This window comes from Rhinoderma darwinii, chromosome 4 (assembly GCF_050947455.1).
Source record: "Rhinoderma darwinii isolate aRhiDar2 chromosome 4, aRhiDar2.hap1, whole genome shotgun sequence".
Lineage (NCBI taxonomy): Eukaryota > Metazoa > Chordata > Amphibia > Anura > Rhinodermatidae > Rhinoderma > Rhinoderma darwinii.
Genome location: NC_134690.1, coordinates 2,215,281 through 2,232,430, shown reverse-complemented (window position 1 = coordinate 2,232,430; position 17,150 = coordinate 2,215,281). Strand labels below are relative to the sequence as shown.

Genomic DNA, 17,150 nt, shown 5'->3' with positions numbered 1-17,150 from the left:
ATTAAGCAGTAACTGCCGGAGAAGTTGCACAAAAAAAACTATAAAGTGTAGGCGTTGGTGGTATAGTGGTGAGCATAGCTGCCTTCCAAGCAGTTGACCCGGGTTCGATTCCGGCCAACGCATGAAATAGGTATTTTTTTTTTGTTTTAAGCTTTTTGTGAATAAACTCTGCAAATCCTTCTGCTGATTTTGCATTGTTTGTACTAATTTAGCTGAAACGTAGAACGCAGAAAAAGTAGAGATGCTTTGTAGGTGTTGGTGTTATATTGATTTGTAAAGGTGCCTTCCAAAACGGTAACCCTGCTTCATGTTCTGGCAATCGCTACTTGTGATTTTTAAAACTTTTGTAAAACTCTCTGCAAACCCTTGTGCTCATTTTCCAATTTTGGAACCCGTGGCAAAAGTAAAATAATTTCTTGTATGTTATGTTTTTTAATCTTTTTGTGAACACTTACTTCATTCAATTATACTGATCTTTCATTCATGACACGCTATTAAGCAGTAACTGCCGGAGAAGTTGCACAAAAAAAACTATAAAGTGTAGGCGTTGGTGGTATAGTGGTGAGCATAGCTGCCTTCCAAGCAGTTGACCCGGGTTCGATTCCGGCCAACGCATGAAATAGGTATTTTTTTTTTGTTTTAAGCTTTTTGTGAATAAACTCTGCAAATCCTTCTGCTGATTTTGCATTGTTTGTACTAATTTAGCTGAAACGTAGAACGCAGAAAAAGTAGAGATGCTTTGTAGGTGTTGGTGTTATATTGATTTGTAAAGGTGCCTTCCAAAACGGTAACCCTGCTTCATGTTCTGGCAATCGCTACTTGTGATTTTTAAAACTTTTGTAAAACTCTCTGCAAACCCTTGTGCTCATTTTCCAATTTTGGAACCCGTGGCAAAAGTAAAATAATTTCTTGTATGTTATGTTTTTTAATCTTTTTGTGAACACTTACTGCATTCAATTATACTGATCTTTCATTCATGACACGCTATTAAGCAGTAACTGCCGGAGAAGTTGCACAAAAAAAATTATAAAATGTAGGCGTTGGTGGTATAGTGGTGAGCATAGATGCCTTTCAAGCAGTTGACCCGGGTTCGATTCCTGGCCAACGCATGATGTAGGCATTTTTTTTTGTTGTAAGCTTTTTGTGAACAAACTCTGCAAAAGTCTTCTGCTGATCTTGCATTTTTTGTACTAATTTAGCTGAAACGTAGAACGCAGAAAAAGTAGAGATGCTTTGTAGGTGTTGGTGTTATATTGATTTTAAAGGTGCCTTCGATTCCCGGCCAACGCATGAAATAGGTATTTTTTTTTGTTTTAAGCTTTTTGTGAACAAACTCTGCAAATCCTTCTGCTGATTTTGCATTGTTTGTACTAATTTAGCTGAAACGTAGAACACAGAAAAAGTAGAGATGCTTTGTAGGTGTTGGTGTTATATTGATTTGTAAAGGTGCCTTCCAAAACGGTAACCCTGCTTCATGTTCTGGCAATCGCTACTTGTGATTTTTAAAACTTTTGTAAAACTCTCTGCAAACCCTTGTGCTCATTTTCCAATTTTGGAACCCGTGGCAAAAGTAAAATAATTTCTTGTATGTTATGTTTTTTAATCTTTTTGTGAACACTTACTGCATTCAATTATACTGATCTTTCATTCATGACACGCTATTAAGCAGTAACTGCCGGAGAAGTTGCACAAAAAAAACTATAAAGTGTAGGCGTTGGTGGTATAGTGGTGAGCATAGCTGCCTTCCAAGCAGTTGACCCGGGTTCGATTCCGGCCAACGCATGAAATAGGTATTTTTTTTTTTGTTTTAAGCTTTTTGTGAATAAACTCTGCAAATCCTTCTGCTGATTTTGCATTGTTTGTACTAATTTAGCTGAAACGTAGAACGCAGAAAAAGTAGAGATGCTTTGTAGGTGTTGGTGTTATATTGATTTGTAAAGGTGCCTTCCAAAACGGTAACCCTGCTTCATGTTCTGGCAATCGCTACTTGTGATTTTTAAAACTTTTGTAAAACTCTCTGCAAACCCTTGTGCTCATTTTCCAATTTTGGAACCCGTGGCAAAAGTAAAATAATTTCTTGTATGTTATGTTTTTTAATCTTTTTGTGAACACTTACTTCATTCAATTATACTGATCTTTCATTCATGACACGCTATTAAGCAGTAACTGCCGGAGAAGTTGCACAAAAAAACCTATGAAGTGTAGGCGTTGGTGGTATAGTGGTGAGCATAGCTGCCTTCCAAGCAGTTGACCCGGGTTCGATTCCCGGCCAACGCATGAAATAGGTATTTTTTTTTTGTTTTAAGCTTTTTGTGAATAAACTCTGCAAATCCTTCTGCTGATTTTGCATTGTTTGTACTAATTTAGCTGAAACGTAGAACGCAGAAAAAGTAGAGATGCTTTGTAGGTGTTGGTGTTATATTGATTTGTAAAGGTGCCTTCCAAAACGGTAACCCTGCTTCATGTTCTGGCAATCGCTACTTGTGATTTTTAAAACTTTTGTAAAACTCTCTGCAAACCCTTGTGCTCATTTTCCAATTTTGGAACCCGTGGCAAAAGTAAAATAATTTCTTGTATGTTATGTTTTTTAATCTTTTTGTGAACACTTACTTCATTCAATTATACTGATCTTTCATTCATGACACGCTATTAAGCAGTAACTGCCGGAGAAGTTGCACAAAAAAACCTATGAAGTGTAGGCGTTGGTGGTATAGTGGTGAGCATAGCTGCCTTCCAAGCAGTTGACCCGGGTTCGATTCCCGGCCAACGCATGAAATAGGTATTTTTTTTTTGTTGTAAGCTTTTTGTGAACAAACTCTGAAAATCCTTCTGCTGATTTTGCATTGTTTGTACTAATTTAGCTGAAACGTAGAACGCAGAAAAAGTAGAGATGCTTTGTAGGTGTTGGTGTTATATTGATTTGTAAAGGTGCCTTCCAAAACGGTAACCCTGCTTCATGTTCTGGCAATCGCTACTTGTGATTTTTAAAACTTTTGTAAAACTCTCTGCAAACCCTTGTGCTCATTTTCCAATTTTGGAACCCGTGGCAAAAGTAAAATAATTTCTTGTATGTTATGTTTTTTAATCTTTTCGTGAACACTTACTGCATTCAATTATACTGATCTTTCATTCATGACACGCTATTAAGCAATAACTGCCGGAGAAGTTGCACAAAAAAAACTATAAAGTGTAGGCGTTGGTGGTATAGTGGTGAGCATAGCTTCCTTCCAAGCAGTTGACCCGGGTTCGATTCCGGCCAACGCATGAAATAGGTATTTTTTTTTTGTTTTAAGCTTTTTGTGAATAAACTCTGCAAATCCTTCTGCTGATTTTGCATTGTTTGTACTAATTTAGCTGAAACGTAGAACGCAGAAAAAGTAGAGATGCTTTGTAGGTGTTGGTGTTATATTGATTTGTAAAGGTGCCTTCCAAAACGGTAACCCTGCTTCATGTTCTGGCAATCGCTACTTGTGATATTTAAAACTTTTGTAAAACTCTCTGCAAACCCTTGTGCTCATTTTCCAATTTTGGAACCCGTGGCAAAAGTAAAATAATTTCTTGTATGTTATGTTTTTTAATCTTTTTGTGAACACTTACTTCATTCAATTATACTGATCTTTCATTCATGACACGCTATTAAGCAGTAACTGCCGGAGAAGTTGCACAAAAAAACCTATGAAGTGTAGGCGTTGGTGGTATAGTGGTGAGCATAGCTGCCTTCCAAGCAGTTGACCCGGGTTCGATTCCCGGCCAACGCATGAAATAGGTATTTTTTTTTTGTTGTAAGCTTTTTGTGAACAAACTCTGAAAATCCTTCTGCTGATTTTGCATTGTTTGTACTAATTTAGCTGAAACGTAGAACGCAGAAAAAGTAGAGATGCTTTGTAGGTGTTGGTGTTATATTGATTTGTAAAGGTGCCTTCCAAAACGGTAACCCTGCTTCATGTTCTGGCAATCGCTACTTGTGATTTTTAAAACTTTTGTAAAACTCTCTGCAAACCCTTGTGCTCATTTTCCAATTTTGGAACCCGTGGCAAAAGTAAAATAATTTCTTGTATGTTATGTTTTTTAATCTTTTTGTGAACACTTACTTCATTCAATTATACTGATCTTTCATTCATGACACGCTATTAAGCAGTAACTGCCGGAGAAGTTGCACAAAAAAACCTATGAAGTGTAGGCGTTGGTGGTATAGTGGTGAGCATAGCTGCCTTCCAAGCAGTTGACCCGGGTTCGATTCCCGGCCAACGCATGAAATAGGTATTTTTTTTTTGTTGTAAGCTTTTTGTGAACAAACTCTGAAAATCCTTCTGCTGATTTTGCATTGTTTGTACTAATTTAGCTGAAACGTAGAACGCAGAAAAAGTAGAGATGCTTTGTAGGTGTTGGTGTTATATTGATTTGTAAAGGTGCCTTCCAAAACGGTAACCCTGCTTCATGTTCTGGCAATCGCTACTTGTGATTTTTAAAACTTTTGTAAAACTCTCTGCAAACCCTTGTGCTCATTTTCCAATTTTGGAACCCGTGGCAAAAGTAAAATAATTTCTTGTATGTTATGTTTTTTAATCTTTTTGTGAACACTTACTTCATTCAATTATACTGATCTTTCATTCATGACACGCTATTAAGCAGTAACTGCCGGAGAAGTTGCACAAAAAAAACTATAAAGTGTAGGCGTTGGTGGTATAGTGGTGAGCATAGCTGCCTTCCAAGCAGTTGACCCGGGTTCGATTCCGGCCAACGCATGAAATAGGTATTTTTTTTTTGTTTTAAGCTTTTTGTGAATAAACTCTGCAAATCCTTCTGCTGATTTTGCATTGTTTGTACTAATTTAGCTGAAACGTAGAACGCAGAAAAAGTAGAGATGCTTTGTAGGTGTTGGTGTTATATTGATTTGTAAAGGTGCCTTCCAAAACGGTAACCCTGCTTCATGTTCTGGCAATCGCTACTTGTGATTTTTAAAACTTTTGTAAAACTCTCTGCAAACCCTTGTGCTCATTTTCCAATTTTGGAACCCGTGGCAAAAGTAAAATAATTTCTTGTATGTTATGTTTTTTAATCTTTTTGTGAACACTTACTTCATTCAATTATACTGATCTTTCATTCATGACACGCTATTAAGCAGTAACTGCCGGAGAAGTTGCACAAAAAAACCTATGAAGTGTAGGCGTTGGTGGTATAGTGGTGAGCATAGCTGCCTTCCAAGCAGTTGACCCGGGTTCGATTCCCGGCCAACGCATGAAATAGGTATTTTTTTTTTGTTGTAAGCTTTTTGTGAACAAACTCTGAAAATCCTTCTGCTGATTTTGCATTGTTTGTACTAATTTAGCTGAAACGTAGAACGCAGAAAAAGTAGAGATGCTTTGTAGGTGTTGGTGTTATATTGATTTGTAAAGGTGCCTTCCAAAACGGTAACCCTGCTTCATGTTCTGGCAATCGCTACTTGTGATTTTTAAAACTTTTGTAAAACTCTCTGCAAACCCTTGTGCTCATTTTCCAATTTTGGAACCCGTGGCAAAAGTAAAATAATTTCTTGTATGTTATGTTTTTTAATCTTTTTGTGAACACTTACTTCATTCAATTATACTGATCTTTCATTCATGACACGCTATTAAGCAGTAACTGCCGGAGAAGTTGCACAAAAAAACCTATGAAGTGTAGGCGTTGGTGGTATAGTGGTGAGCATAGCTGCCTTCCAAGCAGTTGACCCGGGTTCGATTCCCGGCCAACGCATGAAATAGGTATTTTTTTTTGTTGTAAGCTTTTTGTGAACAAACTCTGAAAATCCTTCTGCTGATTTTGCATTGTTTGTACTAATTTAGCTGAAACGTAGAACGCAGAAAAAGTAGAGATGCTTTGTAGGTGTTGGTGTTATATTGATTTGTAAAGGTGCCTTCCAAAACGGTAACCCTGCTTCATGTTCTGGCAATCGCTACTTGTGATTTTTAAAACTTTTGTAAAACTCTCTGCAAACCCTTGTGCTCATTTTCCAATTTTGGAACCCGTGGCAAAAGTAAAATAATTTCTTGTATGTTATGTTTTTTAATCTTTTTGTGAACACTTACTTCATTCAATTATACTGATCTTTCATTCATGACACGCTATTAAGCAGTAACTGCCGGAGAAGTTGCACAAAAAAAACTATAAAGTGTAGGCGTTGGTGGTATAGTGGTGAGCATAGCTGCCTTCCAAGCAGTTGACCCGGGTTCGATTCCGGCCAACGCATGAAATAGGTATTTTTTTTTTGTTTTAAGCTTTTTGTGAATAAACTCTGCAAATCCTTCTGCTGATTTTGCATTGTTTGTACTAATTTAGCTGAAACGTAGAACGCAGAAAAAGTAGAGATGCTTTGTAGGTGTTGGTGTTATATTGATTTGTAAAGGTGCCTTCCAAAACGGTAACCCTGCTTCATGTTCTGGCAATCGCTACTTGTGATTTTTAAAACTTTTGTAAAACTCTCTGCAAACCCTTGTGCTCATTTTCCAATTTTGGAACCCGTGGCAAAAGTAAAATAATTTCTTGTATGTTATGTTTTTTAATCTTTTTGTGAACACTTCATTCAATTATACTGATCTTTCATTCATGACACGCTATTAAGCAGTAACTGCCGGAGAAGTTGCACAAAAAAACCTATGAAGTGTAGGCGTTGGTGGTATAGTGGTGAGCATAGCTGCCTTCCAAGTAGTTGACCCGGGTTCGATTCCCGGCCAACGCATGAAATAGGTATTTTTTTTTTGTTTTAAGCTTTTTGTGAATAAACTCTGCAAATCCTTCTGCTGATTTTGCATTGTTTGTACTAATTTAGCTGAAACGTAGAACGCAGAAAAAGTAGAGATGCTTTGTAGGTGTTGGTGTTATATTGATTTGTAAAGGTGCCTTCCAAAACGGTAACCCTGCTTCATGTTCTGGCAATCGCTACTTGTGATTTTTAAAACTTTTGTAAAACTCTCTGCAAACCCTTGTGCTCATTTTCCAATTTTGGAACCCGTGGCAAAAGTAAAATAATTTCTTGTATGTTATGTTTTTTAATCTTTTTGTGAACACTTCATTCAATTATACTGATCTTTCATTCATGACACGCTATTAAGCAGTAACTGCCGGAGAAGTTGCACAAAAAAACCTATGAAGTGTAGGCGTTGGTGGTATAGTGGTGAGCATAGCTGCCTTCCAAGCAGTTGACCCGGGTTCGATTCCCGGCCAACGCATGAAATAGGTATTTTTTTTTTGTTTTAAGCTTTTTGTGAATAAACTCTGCAAATCCTTCTGCTGATTTTGCATTGTTTGTACTAATTTAGCTGAAACGTAGAACGCAGAAAAAGTAGAGATGCTTTGTAGGTGTTGGTGTTATATTGATTTGTAAAGGTGCCTTCCAAAACGGTAACCCTGCTTCATGTTCTGGCAATCGCTACTTGTGATTTTTAAAACTTTTGTAAAACTCTCTGCAAACCCTTGTGCTCATTTTCCAATTTTGGAACCCGTGGCAAAAGTAAAATAATTTCTTGTATGTTATGTTTTTTAATCTTTTTGTGAACACTTACTTCATTCAATTATACTGATCTTTCATTCATGACACGCTATTAAGCAGTAACTGCCGGAGAAGTTGCACAAAAAAACCTATGAAGTGTAGGCGTTGGTGGTATAGTGGTGAGCATAGCTGCCTTCCAAGCAGTTGACCCGGGTTCGATTCCCGGCCAACGCATGAAATAGGTATTTTTTTTTTGTTGTAAGCATTTTGTGAACAAACTCTGCAAATCCTTCTGCTGATTTTGCATTGTTTGTACTAATTTAGCTGAAACGTAGAACGCAGAAAAAGTAGAGATGCTTTGTAGGTGTTGGTGTTATATTGATTTGTAAAGGTGCCTTCCAAAACGGTAACCCTGCTTCATGTTCTGGCAATCGCTACTTGTGATTTTTAAAACTTTTGTAAAACTCTCTGCAAACCCTTGTGCTCATTTTCCAATTTTGGAACCCGTGGCAAAAGTAAAATAATTTCTTGTATGTTATGTTTTTTAATCTTTTTGTGAACACTTACTTCATTCAATTATACTGATCTTTCATTCATGACACGCTATTAAGCAGTAACTGCCGGAGAAGTTGGACAAAAAAACCTATGAAGTGTAGGCGTTGGTGGTATAGTGGTGAGCATAGCTGCCTTCCAAGCAGTTGACCCGGGTTTGATTCCCGGCCAACGCATGAAATAGGTATTTTTTTTTTGTTGTAAGCTTTTTGTGAACAAACTCTGAAAATCCTTCTGCTGATTTTGCATTGTTTGTACTAATTTAGCTGAAACGTAGAACGCAGAAAAAGTAGAGATGCTTTGTAGGTGTTGGTGTTATATTGATTTGTAAAGGTGCCTTCCAAAACGGTAACCCTGCTTCATGTTCTGGCAATCGCTACTTGTGATTTTTAAAACTTTTGTAAAACTCTCTGCAAACCCTTGTGCTCATTTTCCAATTTTGGAACCCGTGGCAAAAGTAAAATAATTTCTTGTATGTTATGTTTTTTAATCTTTTCGTGAACACTTACTGCATTCAATTATACTGATCTTTCATTCATGACACGCTATTAAGCAGTAACTGCCGGAGAAGTTGCACAAAAAAACCTATGAAGTGTAGGCGTTGGTGGTATAGTGGTGAGCATAGCTGCCTTCCAAGCAGTTGACCCGGGTTCGATTCCCGGCCAACGCATGAAATAGGTATTTTTTTTTTGTTTTAAGCTTTTTGTGAATAAACTCTGCAAATCCTTCTGCTGATTTTGCATTGTTTGTACTAATTTAGCTGAAACGTAGAACGCAGAAAAAGTAGAGATGCTTTGTAGGTGTTGGTGTTATATTGATTTGTAAAGGTGCCTTCCAAAACGGTAACCCTGCTTCATGTTCTGGCAATCGCTACTTGTGATTTTTAAAACTTTTGTAAAACTCTCTGCAAACCCTTGTGCTCATTTTCCAATTTTGGAACCCGTGGCAAAAGTAAAATAATTTCTTGTATGTTATGTTTTTTAATCTTTTTGTGAACACTTACTTCATTCAATTATACTGATCTTTCATTCATGACACGCTATTAAGCAGTAACTGCCGGAGAAGTTGCACAAAAAAACCTATGAAGTGTAGGCGTTGGTGGTATAGTGGTGAGCATAGCTGCCTTCCAAGCAGTTGACCCGGGTTCGATTCCCGGCCAACGCATGAAATAGGTATTTTTTTTTTGTTTTAAGCTTTTTGTGAATAAACTCTGCAAATCCTTCTGCTGATTTTGCATTGTTTGTACTAATTTAGCTGAAACGTAGAACGCAGAAAAAGTAGAGATGCTTTGTAGGTGTTGGTGTTATATTGATTTGTAAAGGTGCCTTCCAAAACGGTAACCCTGCTTCATGTTCTGGCAATCGCTACTTGTGATTTTTAAAACTTTTGTAAAACTCTCTGCAAACCCTTGTGCTCATTTTCCAATTTTGGAACCCGTGGCAAAAGTAAAATAATTTCTTGTATGTTATGTTTTTTAATCTTTTTGTGAACACTTACTTCATTCAATTATACTGATCTTTCATTCATGACACGCTATTAAGCAGTAACTGCCGGAGAAGTTGCACAAAAAAACCTATGAAGTGTAGGCGTTGGTGGTATAGTGGTGAGCATAGCTGCCTTCCAAGCAGTTGACCCGGGTTCGATTCCCGGCCAACGCATGAAATAGGTATTTTTTTTTTGTTGTAAGCTTTTTGTGAACAAACTCTGCAAATCCTTCTGCTGATTTTGCATTGTTTGTACTAATTTAGCTGAAACGTAGAACGCAGAAAAAGTAGAGATGCTTTGTAGGTGTTGGTGTTATATTGATTTGTAAAGGTGCCTTCCAAAACGGTAACCCTGCTTCATGTTCTGGCAATCGCTACTTGTGATTTTTAAAACTTTTGTAAAACTCTCTGCAAACCCTTGTGCTCATTTTCCAATTTTGGAACCCGTGGCAAAAGTAAAATAATTTCTTGTATGTTATGTTTTTTAATCTTTTTGTGAACACTTACTTCATTCAATTATACTGATCTTTCATTCATGACACGCTATTAAGCAGTAACTGCCGGAGAAGTTGCACAAAAAAACCTATGAAGTGTAGGCGTTGGTGGTATAGTGGTGAGCATAGCTGCCTTCCAAGCAGTTGACCCGGGTTCGATTCCCGGCCAACGCATGAAATAGGTATTTTTTTTTTGTTGTAAGCTTTTTGTGAACAAACTCTGAAAATCCTTCTGCTGATTTTGCATTGTTTGTACTAATTTAGCTGAAACGTAGAACGCAGAAAAAGTAGAGATGCTTTGTAGGTGTTGGTGTTATATTGATTTGTAAAGGTGCCTTCCAAAACGGTAACCCTGCTTCATGTTCTGGCAATCGCTACTTGTGATTTTTAAAACTTTTGTAAAACTCTCTGCAAACCCTTGTGCTCATTTTCCAATTTTGGAACCCGTGGCAAAAGTAAAATAATTTCTTGTATGTTATGTTTTTTAATCTTTTCGTGAACACTTACTGCATTCAATTATACTGATCTTTCATTCATGACACGCTATTAAGCAGTAACTGCCGGAGAAGTTGCACAAAAAAAACTATAAAGTGTAGGCGTTGGTGGTATAGTGGTGAGCATAGCTGCCTTCCAAGCAGTTGACCCGGGTTCGATTCCGGCCAACGCATGAAATAGGTATTTTTTTTTTGTTTTAAGCTTTTTGTGAATAAACTCTGCAAATCCTTCTGCTGATTTTGCATTGTTTGTACTAATTTAGCTGAAACGTAGAACGCAGAAAAAGTAGAGATGCTTTGTAGGTGTTGGTGTTATATTGATTTGTAAAGGTGCCTTCCAAAACGGTAACCCTGCTTCATGTTCTGGCAATCGCTACTTGTGATATTTAAAACTTTTGTAAAACTCTCTGCAAACCCTTGTGCTCATTTTCCAATTTTGGAACCCGTGGCAAAAGTAAAATAATTTCTTGTATGTTATGTTTTTTAATCTTTTTGTGAACACTTACTTCATTCAATTATACTGATCTTTCATTCATGACACGCTATTAAGCAGTAACTGCCGGAGAAGTTGCACAAAAAAACCTATGAAGTGTAGGCGTTGGTGGTATAGTGGTGAGCATAGCTGCCTTCCAAGCAGTTGACCCGGGTTCGATTCCCGGCCAACGCATGAAATAGGTATTTTTTTTTTGTTGTAAGCTTTTTGTGAACAAACTCTGAAAATCCTTCTGCTGATTTTGCATTGTTTGTACTAATTTAGCTGAAACGTAGAACGCAGAAAAAGTAGAGATGCTTTGTAGGTGTTGGTGTTATATTGATTTGTAAAGGTGCCTTCCAAAACGGTAACCCTGCTTCATGTTCTGGCAATCGCTACTTGTGATATTTAAAACTTTTGTAAAACTCTCTGCAAACCCTTGTGCTCATTTTCCAATTTTGGAACCCGTGGCAAAAGTAAAATAATTTCTTGTATGTTATGTTTTTTAATCTTTTTGTGAACACTTACTTCATTCAATTATACTGATCTTTCATTCATGACACGCTATTAAGCAGTAACTGCCGGAGAAGTTGCACAAAAAAACCTATGAAGTGTAGGCGTTGGTGGTATAGTGGTGAGCATAGCTGCCTTCCAAGCAATTGACCCGGGTTCGATTCCCGGCCAACGCATGAAATAGGTATTTTTTTTTTGTTTTAAGCTTTTTGTGAATAAACTCTGCAAATCCTTCTGCTGATTTTGCATTGTTTGTACTAATTTAGCTGAAACGTAGAACGCAGAAAAAGTAGAGATGCTTTGTAGGTGTTGGTGTTATATTGATTTGTAAAGGTGCCTTCCAAAACGGTAACCCTGCTTCATGTTCTGGCAATCGCTACTTGTGATTTTTAAAACTTTTGTAAAACTCTCTGCAAACCCTTGTGCTCATTTTCCAATTTTGGAACCCGTGGCAAAAGTAAAATAATTTCTTGTATGTTATGTTTTTTAATCTTTTCGTGAACACTTACTGCATTCAATTATACTGATCTTTCATTCATGACACGCTATTAAGCAGTAACTGCCGGAGAAGTTGCACAAAAAAAACTATAAAGTGTAGGCGTTGGTGGTATAGTGGTGAGCATAGCTGCCTTCCAAGCAGTTGACCCGGGTTCGATTCCGGCCAACGCATGAAATAGGTATTTTTTTTTTGTTTTAAGCTTTTTGTGAATAAACTCTGCAAATCCTTCTGCTGATTTTGCATTGTTTGTACTAATTTAGCTGAAACGTAGAACGCAGAAAAAGTAGAGATGCTTTGTAGGTGTTGGTGTTATATTGATTTGTAAAGGTGCCTTCCAAAACGGTAACCCTGCTTCATGTTCTGGCAATCGCTACTTGTGATATTTAAAACTTTTGTAAAACTCTCTGCAAACCCTTGTGCTCATTTTCCAATTTTGGAACCCGTGGCAAAAGTAAAATAATTTCTTGTATGTTATGTTTTTTAATCTTTTTGTGAACACTTACTTCATTCAATTATACTGATCTTTCATTCATGACACGCTATTAAGCAGTAACTGCCGGAGAAGTTGCACAAAAAAACCTATGAAGTGTAGGCGTTGGTGGTATAGTGGTGAGCATAGCTGCCTTCCAAGCAGTTGACCCGGGTTCGATTCCCGGCCAACGCATGAAATAGGTATTTTTTTTTTGTTGTAAGCTTTTTGTGAACAAACTCTGAAAATCCTTCTGCTGATTTTGCATTGTTTGTACTAATTTAGCTGAAACGTAGAACGCAGAAAAAGTAGAGATGCTTTGTAGGTGTTGGTGTTATATTGATTTGTAAAGGTGCCTTCCAAAACGGTAACCCTGCTTCATGTTCTGGCAATCGCTACTTGTGATATTTAAAACTTTTGTAAAACTCTCTGCAAACCCTTGTGCTCATTTTCCAATTTTGGAACCCGTGGCAAAAGTAAAATAATTTCTTGTATGTTATGTTTTTTAATCTTTTTGTGAACACTTACTTCATTCAATTATACTGATCTTTCATTCATGACACGCTATTAAGCAGTAACTGCCGGAGAAGTTGCACAAAAAAACCTATGAAGTGTAGGCGTTGGTGGTATAGTGGTGAGCATAGCTGCCTTCCAAGCAATTGACCCGGGTTCGATTCCCGGCCAACGCATGAAATAGGTATTTTTTTTTTGTTTTAAGCTTTTTGTGAATAAACTCTGCAAATCCTTCTGCTGATTTTGCATTGTTTGTACTAATTTAGCTGGAACGTAGAACGCAGAAAAAGTAGAGATGCTTTGTAGGTGTTGGTGTTATATTGATTTGTAAAGGTGCCTTCCAAAACGGTAACCCTGCTTCATGTTCTGGCAATCGCTACTTGTGATTTTTAAAACTTTTGTAAAACTCTCTGCAAACCCTTGTGCTCATTTTCCAATTTTGGAACCCGTGGCAAAAGTAAAATAATTTCTTGTATGTTATGTTTTTTAATCTTTTCGTGAACACTTACTGCATTCAATTATACTGATCTTTCATTCATGACACGCTATTAAGCAGTAACTGCCGGAGAAGTTGCACAAAAAAAACTATAAAGTGTAGGCGTTGGTGGTATAGTGGTGAGCATAGCTGCCTTCCAAGCAGTTGACCCGGGTTCGATTCCCGGCCAACGCATGAAATAGGTATTTTTTTTTTGTTTTAAGCTTTTTGTGAATAAACTCTGCAAAAGTCTTCTGCTGATCTTGCATTGTTTGTACTAATTTAGCTGAAACGTAGAACGCAGATAAAGTAGAGATGCTTTGTAGGTGTTGGTGTTATATTGATTTGTAAAGGTGCCTTCCAAAACGGTAACCCTGCTTCATGTTCTGGCAATCGCTACTTGTGATTTTTAAAACTTTTGTAAAACTCTCTGCAAACCCTTGTGCTCATTTTCCAATTTTGGAACCCGTGGCAAAAGTAAAATAATTTCTTGTATGTTATGTTTTTTAATCTTTTTGTGAACACTTACTGCATTCAATTATACTGATCTTTCATTCATGACACGCTATTAAGCAGTAACTGCCGGAGAAGTTGCACAAAAAAACCTATGAAGTGTAGGCGTTGGTGGTATAGTGGTGAGCATAGCTGCCTTCCAAGCAGTTGACCCGGGTTCGATTCCCGGCCAACGCATGAAATAGGTATTTTTTTTTTGTTTTAAGCTTTTTGTGAATAAACTCTGCAAATCCTTCTGCTGATTTTGCATTGTTTGTACTAATTTAGCTGAAACGTAGAACGCAGAAAAAGTAGAGATGCTTTGTAGGTGTTGGTGTTATATTGATTTGTAAAGGTGCCTTCCAAAACGGTAACCCTGCTTCATGTTCTGGCAATCGCTACTTGTGATTTTTAAAACTTTTGTAAAACTCTCTGCAAACCCTTGTGCTCATTTTCCAATTTTGGAACCAGTGGCAAAAGTAAAATAATTTCTTGTATGTTATGTTTTTTAATCTTTTTGTGAACACTTACTGCATTCAATTATACTGATCTTTCATTCATGACACGCTATTAAGCAGTAACTGCCGGAGAAGTTGCACAAAAAAACCTATGAAGTGTAGGCGTTGGTGGTACAGTGGTGAGCATAGCTGCCTTCCAAGAAGTTGACCCGGGTTCGATTCCCGGCCAACGCATGAAATAGGTATTTTTTTTTTTTGTTTTAAGCTTTTTGTGAATAAACTCTGCAAATCCTTCTGCTGATTTTGCATTGTTTGTACTAATTTAGCTGAAACGTAGAACGCAGAAAAAGTAGAGATGCTTTGTAGGTGTTGGTGTTATATTGATTTGTAAAGGTGCCTTCCAAAACGGTAACCCTGCTTCATGTTCTGGCAATCGCTACTTGTGATTTTTAAAACTTTTGTAAAACTCTCTGCAAACCCTTGTGCTCATTTTCCAATTTTGGAACCCGTGGCAAAAGTAAAATAATTTCTTGTATGTTATGTTTTTTAATCTTTTTGTGAACACTTACTGCATTCAATTATACTGATCTTTCATTCATGACACGCTATTAAGCAGTAACTGCCGGAGAAGTTGCACAAAAAAACCTATGAAGTGTAGGCGTTGGTGGTATAGTGGTGAGCATAGCTGCCTTCCAAGCAGTTGACCCGGGTTCGATTCCCGGCCAACGCATGAAATAGGTATTTTTTTTTTGTTTTAAGCTTTTTGTGAATAAACTCTGCAAATCCTTCTGCTGATTTTGCATTGTTTGTACTAATTTAGCTGAAACGTAGAACGCAGAAAAAGTAGAGATGCTTTGTAGGTGTTGGTGTTATATTGATTTGTAAAGGTGCCTTCCAAAACGGTAACCCTGCTTCATGTTCTGGCAATCGCTACTTGTGATTTTTAAAACTTTTGTAAAACTCTCTGCAAACCCTTGTGCTCATTTTCCAATTTTGGAACCCGTGGCAAAAGTAAAATAATTTCTTGTATGTTATGTTTTTTAATCTTTTTGTGAACACTTACTGCATTCAATTATACTGATCTTTCATTCATGACACGCTATTAAGCAGTAACTGCCGGAGAAGTTGCACAAAAAAACCTATGAAGTGTAGGCGTTGGTGGTATAGTGGTGAGCATAGCTGCCTTCCAAGCAGTTGACCCGGGTTCGATTCCCGGCCAACGCATGAAATAGGTATTTTTTTTTTGTTTTAAGCTTTTTGTGAATAAACTCTGCAAATCCTTCTGCTGATTTTGCATTGTTTGTACTAATTTAGCTGAAACGTAGAACGCAGAAAAAGTAGAGATGCTTTGTAGGTGTTGGTGTTATATTGATTTGTAAAGGTGCCTTCCAAAACGGTAACCCTGCTTCATGTTCTGGCAATCGCTACTTGTGATTTTTAAAACTTTTGTAAAACTCTCTGCAAACCCTTGTGCTCATTTTCCAATTTTGGAACCCGTGGCAAAAGTAAAATAATTTCTTGTATGTTATGTTTTTTAATCTTTTTTGTGAACACTTACTGCATTCAATTATACTGATCTTTCATTCATGACACGCTATTAAGCAGTAACTGCCGGAGAAGTTGCACAAAAAAACCTATGAAGTGTAGGCGTTGGTGGTATAGTGGTGAGCATAGCTGCCTTCCAAGCAGTTGACCCGGGTTCGATTCCCGGCCAACGCATGAAATAAGTATTTTTTTTTTGTTGTAAGCTTTTTGTGAACAAACTCTGCAAATCCTTCTGCTGATTTTGCATTGTTTGTACTAATTTAGCTGAAACGTAGAACGCAGAAAAAGTAGAGATGCTTTGTAGGTGTTGGTGTTATATTGATTTGTAAAGGTGCCTTCCAAAACGGTAACCCTGCTTCATGTTCTGGCAATCGCTACTTGTGATTTTTAAAACTTTTGTAAAACTCTCTGCAAACCCTTGTGCTCATTTTCCAATTTTGGAACCCGTGGCAAAAGTAAAATAATTTCTTGTATGTTATGTTTTTTAATCTTTTTGTGAACACTTACTGCATTCAATTATACTGATCTTTCATTCATGACACGCTATTAAGCAGTAACTGCCGGAGAAGTTGCACAAAAAAACCTATGAAGTGTAGGCGTTGGTGGTATAGTGGTGAGCATAGCTGCCTTCCAAGCAGTTGACCCGGGTTCGATTCCCGGCCAACGCATGAAATAGGTATTTTTTTTTTGTTTTAAGCTTTTTGTGAACAAACTCTGCAAATCCTTCTGCTGATCTTGCATTGTTTGTACTAATTTAGCTGAAACGTAGAACGCAGAAAAAGTAGAGATGCTTTGTAGGTGTTGGTGTTATATTGATTTGTAAAGGTGCCTTCCAAAACGGTAACCCTGCTTCATGTTCTGGCAATCGCTACTTGTGATTTTTAAAACTTTTGTAAAACTCTCTGCAAACCCTTGTGCTCATTTTCCAATTTTGGAACCCGTGGCAAAAGTAAAATAATTTCTTGTATTTTGTGTTTTTTAATCTTTTTGTGAACACTTACTGCATTCAATTATACTGATCTTTCATTCATGACACGCTATTAAGCAGTAACTGCCGGAGAAAATACACAAAAAAAACTATAAAGTGTAGGCGTTGGTGGTATAGTGGTGAGCATAGCTGCCTTCCAAGCAGTTGACCCGGGTTCGATTCCCGGCCAACGCATGAAATAGGTATTTTTTTTTTGTTTTAAGCTTTTTGTGAACAAACTCTGCAAATCCTTCTGCT

The 17,150-nt window shown here is 37.3% G+C and overlaps 22 non-coding genes across 22 annotated transcripts; all 22 read left to right on the top strand.

Annotated features, from left to right (window-relative positions):
• Positions 1 to 2,205: 2,205 nt before the first annotated feature.
• Positions 2,206 to 2,277, top strand: TRNAG-UCC (transfer RNA glycine (anticodon UCC)). Its single transcript has one exon. It is a non-coding gene; the product is annotated as a tRNA-Gly (tRNA).
• A 422-nt stretch (positions 2,278 to 2,699) lies between these two features.
• On the top strand, positions 2,700 to 2,771 carry TRNAG-UCC (transfer RNA glycine (anticodon UCC)). The gene has a single exon. It is a non-coding gene; the product is annotated as a tRNA-Gly (tRNA).
• A 915-nt stretch (positions 2,772 to 3,686) lies between these two features.
• TRNAG-UCC (transfer RNA glycine (anticodon UCC)) lies at positions 3,687 to 3,758 on the top strand. Its single transcript has one exon. It is a non-coding gene; the product is annotated as a tRNA-Gly (tRNA).
• Positions 3,759 to 4,180: 422 nt separating this feature from the next.
• On the top strand, positions 4,181 to 4,252 carry TRNAG-UCC (transfer RNA glycine (anticodon UCC)). Its single transcript has one exon. It is a non-coding gene; the product is annotated as a tRNA-Gly (tRNA).
• Positions 4,253 to 5,167: 915 nt separating this feature from the next.
• Positions 5,168 to 5,239, top strand: TRNAG-UCC (transfer RNA glycine (anticodon UCC)). The gene has a single exon. It is a non-coding gene; the product is annotated as a tRNA-Gly (tRNA).
• Positions 5,240 to 5,661: 422 nt separating this feature from the next.
• TRNAG-UCC (transfer RNA glycine (anticodon UCC)) lies at positions 5,662 to 5,733 on the top strand. The gene has a single exon. It is a non-coding gene; the product is annotated as a tRNA-Gly (tRNA).
• A 910-nt stretch (positions 5,734 to 6,643) lies between these two features.
• On the top strand, positions 6,644 to 6,715 carry TRNAG-UCC (transfer RNA glycine (anticodon UCC)). Its single transcript has one exon. It is a non-coding gene; the product is annotated as a tRNA-Gly (tRNA).
• Positions 6,716 to 7,133: 418 nt separating this feature from the next.
• TRNAG-UCC (transfer RNA glycine (anticodon UCC)) lies at positions 7,134 to 7,205 on the top strand. The gene has a single exon. It is a non-coding gene; the product is annotated as a tRNA-Gly (tRNA).
• A 422-nt stretch (positions 7,206 to 7,627) lies between these two features.
• TRNAG-UCC (transfer RNA glycine (anticodon UCC)) lies at positions 7,628 to 7,699 on the top strand. Its single transcript has one exon. It is a non-coding gene; the product is annotated as a tRNA-Gly (tRNA).
• A 916-nt stretch (positions 7,700 to 8,615) lies between these two features.
• Positions 8,616 to 8,687, top strand: TRNAG-UCC (transfer RNA glycine (anticodon UCC)). The gene has a single exon. It is a non-coding gene; the product is annotated as a tRNA-Gly (tRNA).
• A 422-nt stretch (positions 8,688 to 9,109) lies between these two features.
• Positions 9,110 to 9,181, top strand: TRNAG-UCC (transfer RNA glycine (anticodon UCC)). Its single transcript has one exon. It is a non-coding gene; the product is annotated as a tRNA-Gly (tRNA).
• Positions 9,182 to 9,603: 422 nt separating this feature from the next.
• On the top strand, positions 9,604 to 9,675 carry TRNAG-UCC (transfer RNA glycine (anticodon UCC)). Its single transcript has one exon. It is a non-coding gene; the product is annotated as a tRNA-Gly (tRNA).
• A 422-nt stretch (positions 9,676 to 10,097) lies between these two features.
• On the top strand, positions 10,098 to 10,169 carry TRNAG-UCC (transfer RNA glycine (anticodon UCC)). Its single transcript has one exon. It is a non-coding gene; the product is annotated as a tRNA-Gly (tRNA).
• A 915-nt stretch (positions 10,170 to 11,084) lies between these two features.
• Positions 11,085 to 11,156, top strand: TRNAG-UCC (transfer RNA glycine (anticodon UCC)). Its single transcript has one exon. It is a non-coding gene; the product is annotated as a tRNA-Gly (tRNA).
• Positions 11,157 to 12,565: 1,409 nt separating this feature from the next.
• TRNAG-UCC (transfer RNA glycine (anticodon UCC)) lies at positions 12,566 to 12,637 on the top strand. The gene has a single exon. It is a non-coding gene; the product is annotated as a tRNA-Gly (tRNA).
• A 916-nt stretch (positions 12,638 to 13,553) lies between these two features.
• On the top strand, positions 13,554 to 13,625 carry TRNAG-UCC (transfer RNA glycine (anticodon UCC)). The gene has a single exon. It is a non-coding gene; the product is annotated as a tRNA-Gly (tRNA).
• Positions 13,626 to 14,048: 423 nt separating this feature from the next.
• TRNAG-UCC (transfer RNA glycine (anticodon UCC)) lies at positions 14,049 to 14,120 on the top strand. The gene has a single exon. It is a non-coding gene; the product is annotated as a tRNA-Gly (tRNA).
• A 918-nt stretch (positions 14,121 to 15,038) lies between these two features.
• TRNAG-UCC (transfer RNA glycine (anticodon UCC)) lies at positions 15,039 to 15,110 on the top strand. The gene has a single exon. It is a non-coding gene; the product is annotated as a tRNA-Gly (tRNA).
• A 422-nt stretch (positions 15,111 to 15,532) lies between these two features.
• TRNAG-UCC (transfer RNA glycine (anticodon UCC)) lies at positions 15,533 to 15,604 on the top strand. Its single transcript has one exon. It is a non-coding gene; the product is annotated as a tRNA-Gly (tRNA).
• A 423-nt stretch (positions 15,605 to 16,027) lies between these two features.
• On the top strand, positions 16,028 to 16,099 carry TRNAG-UCC (transfer RNA glycine (anticodon UCC)). The gene has a single exon. It is a non-coding gene; the product is annotated as a tRNA-Gly (tRNA).
• Positions 16,100 to 16,521: 422 nt separating this feature from the next.
• TRNAG-UCC (transfer RNA glycine (anticodon UCC)) lies at positions 16,522 to 16,593 on the top strand. The gene has a single exon. It is a non-coding gene; the product is annotated as a tRNA-Gly (tRNA).
• Positions 16,594 to 17,015: 422 nt separating this feature from the next.
• Positions 17,016 to 17,087, top strand: TRNAG-UCC (transfer RNA glycine (anticodon UCC)). The gene has a single exon. It is a non-coding gene; the product is annotated as a tRNA-Gly (tRNA).
• The last annotated feature ends 63 nt before the right edge of the window (positions 17,088 to 17,150 follow it).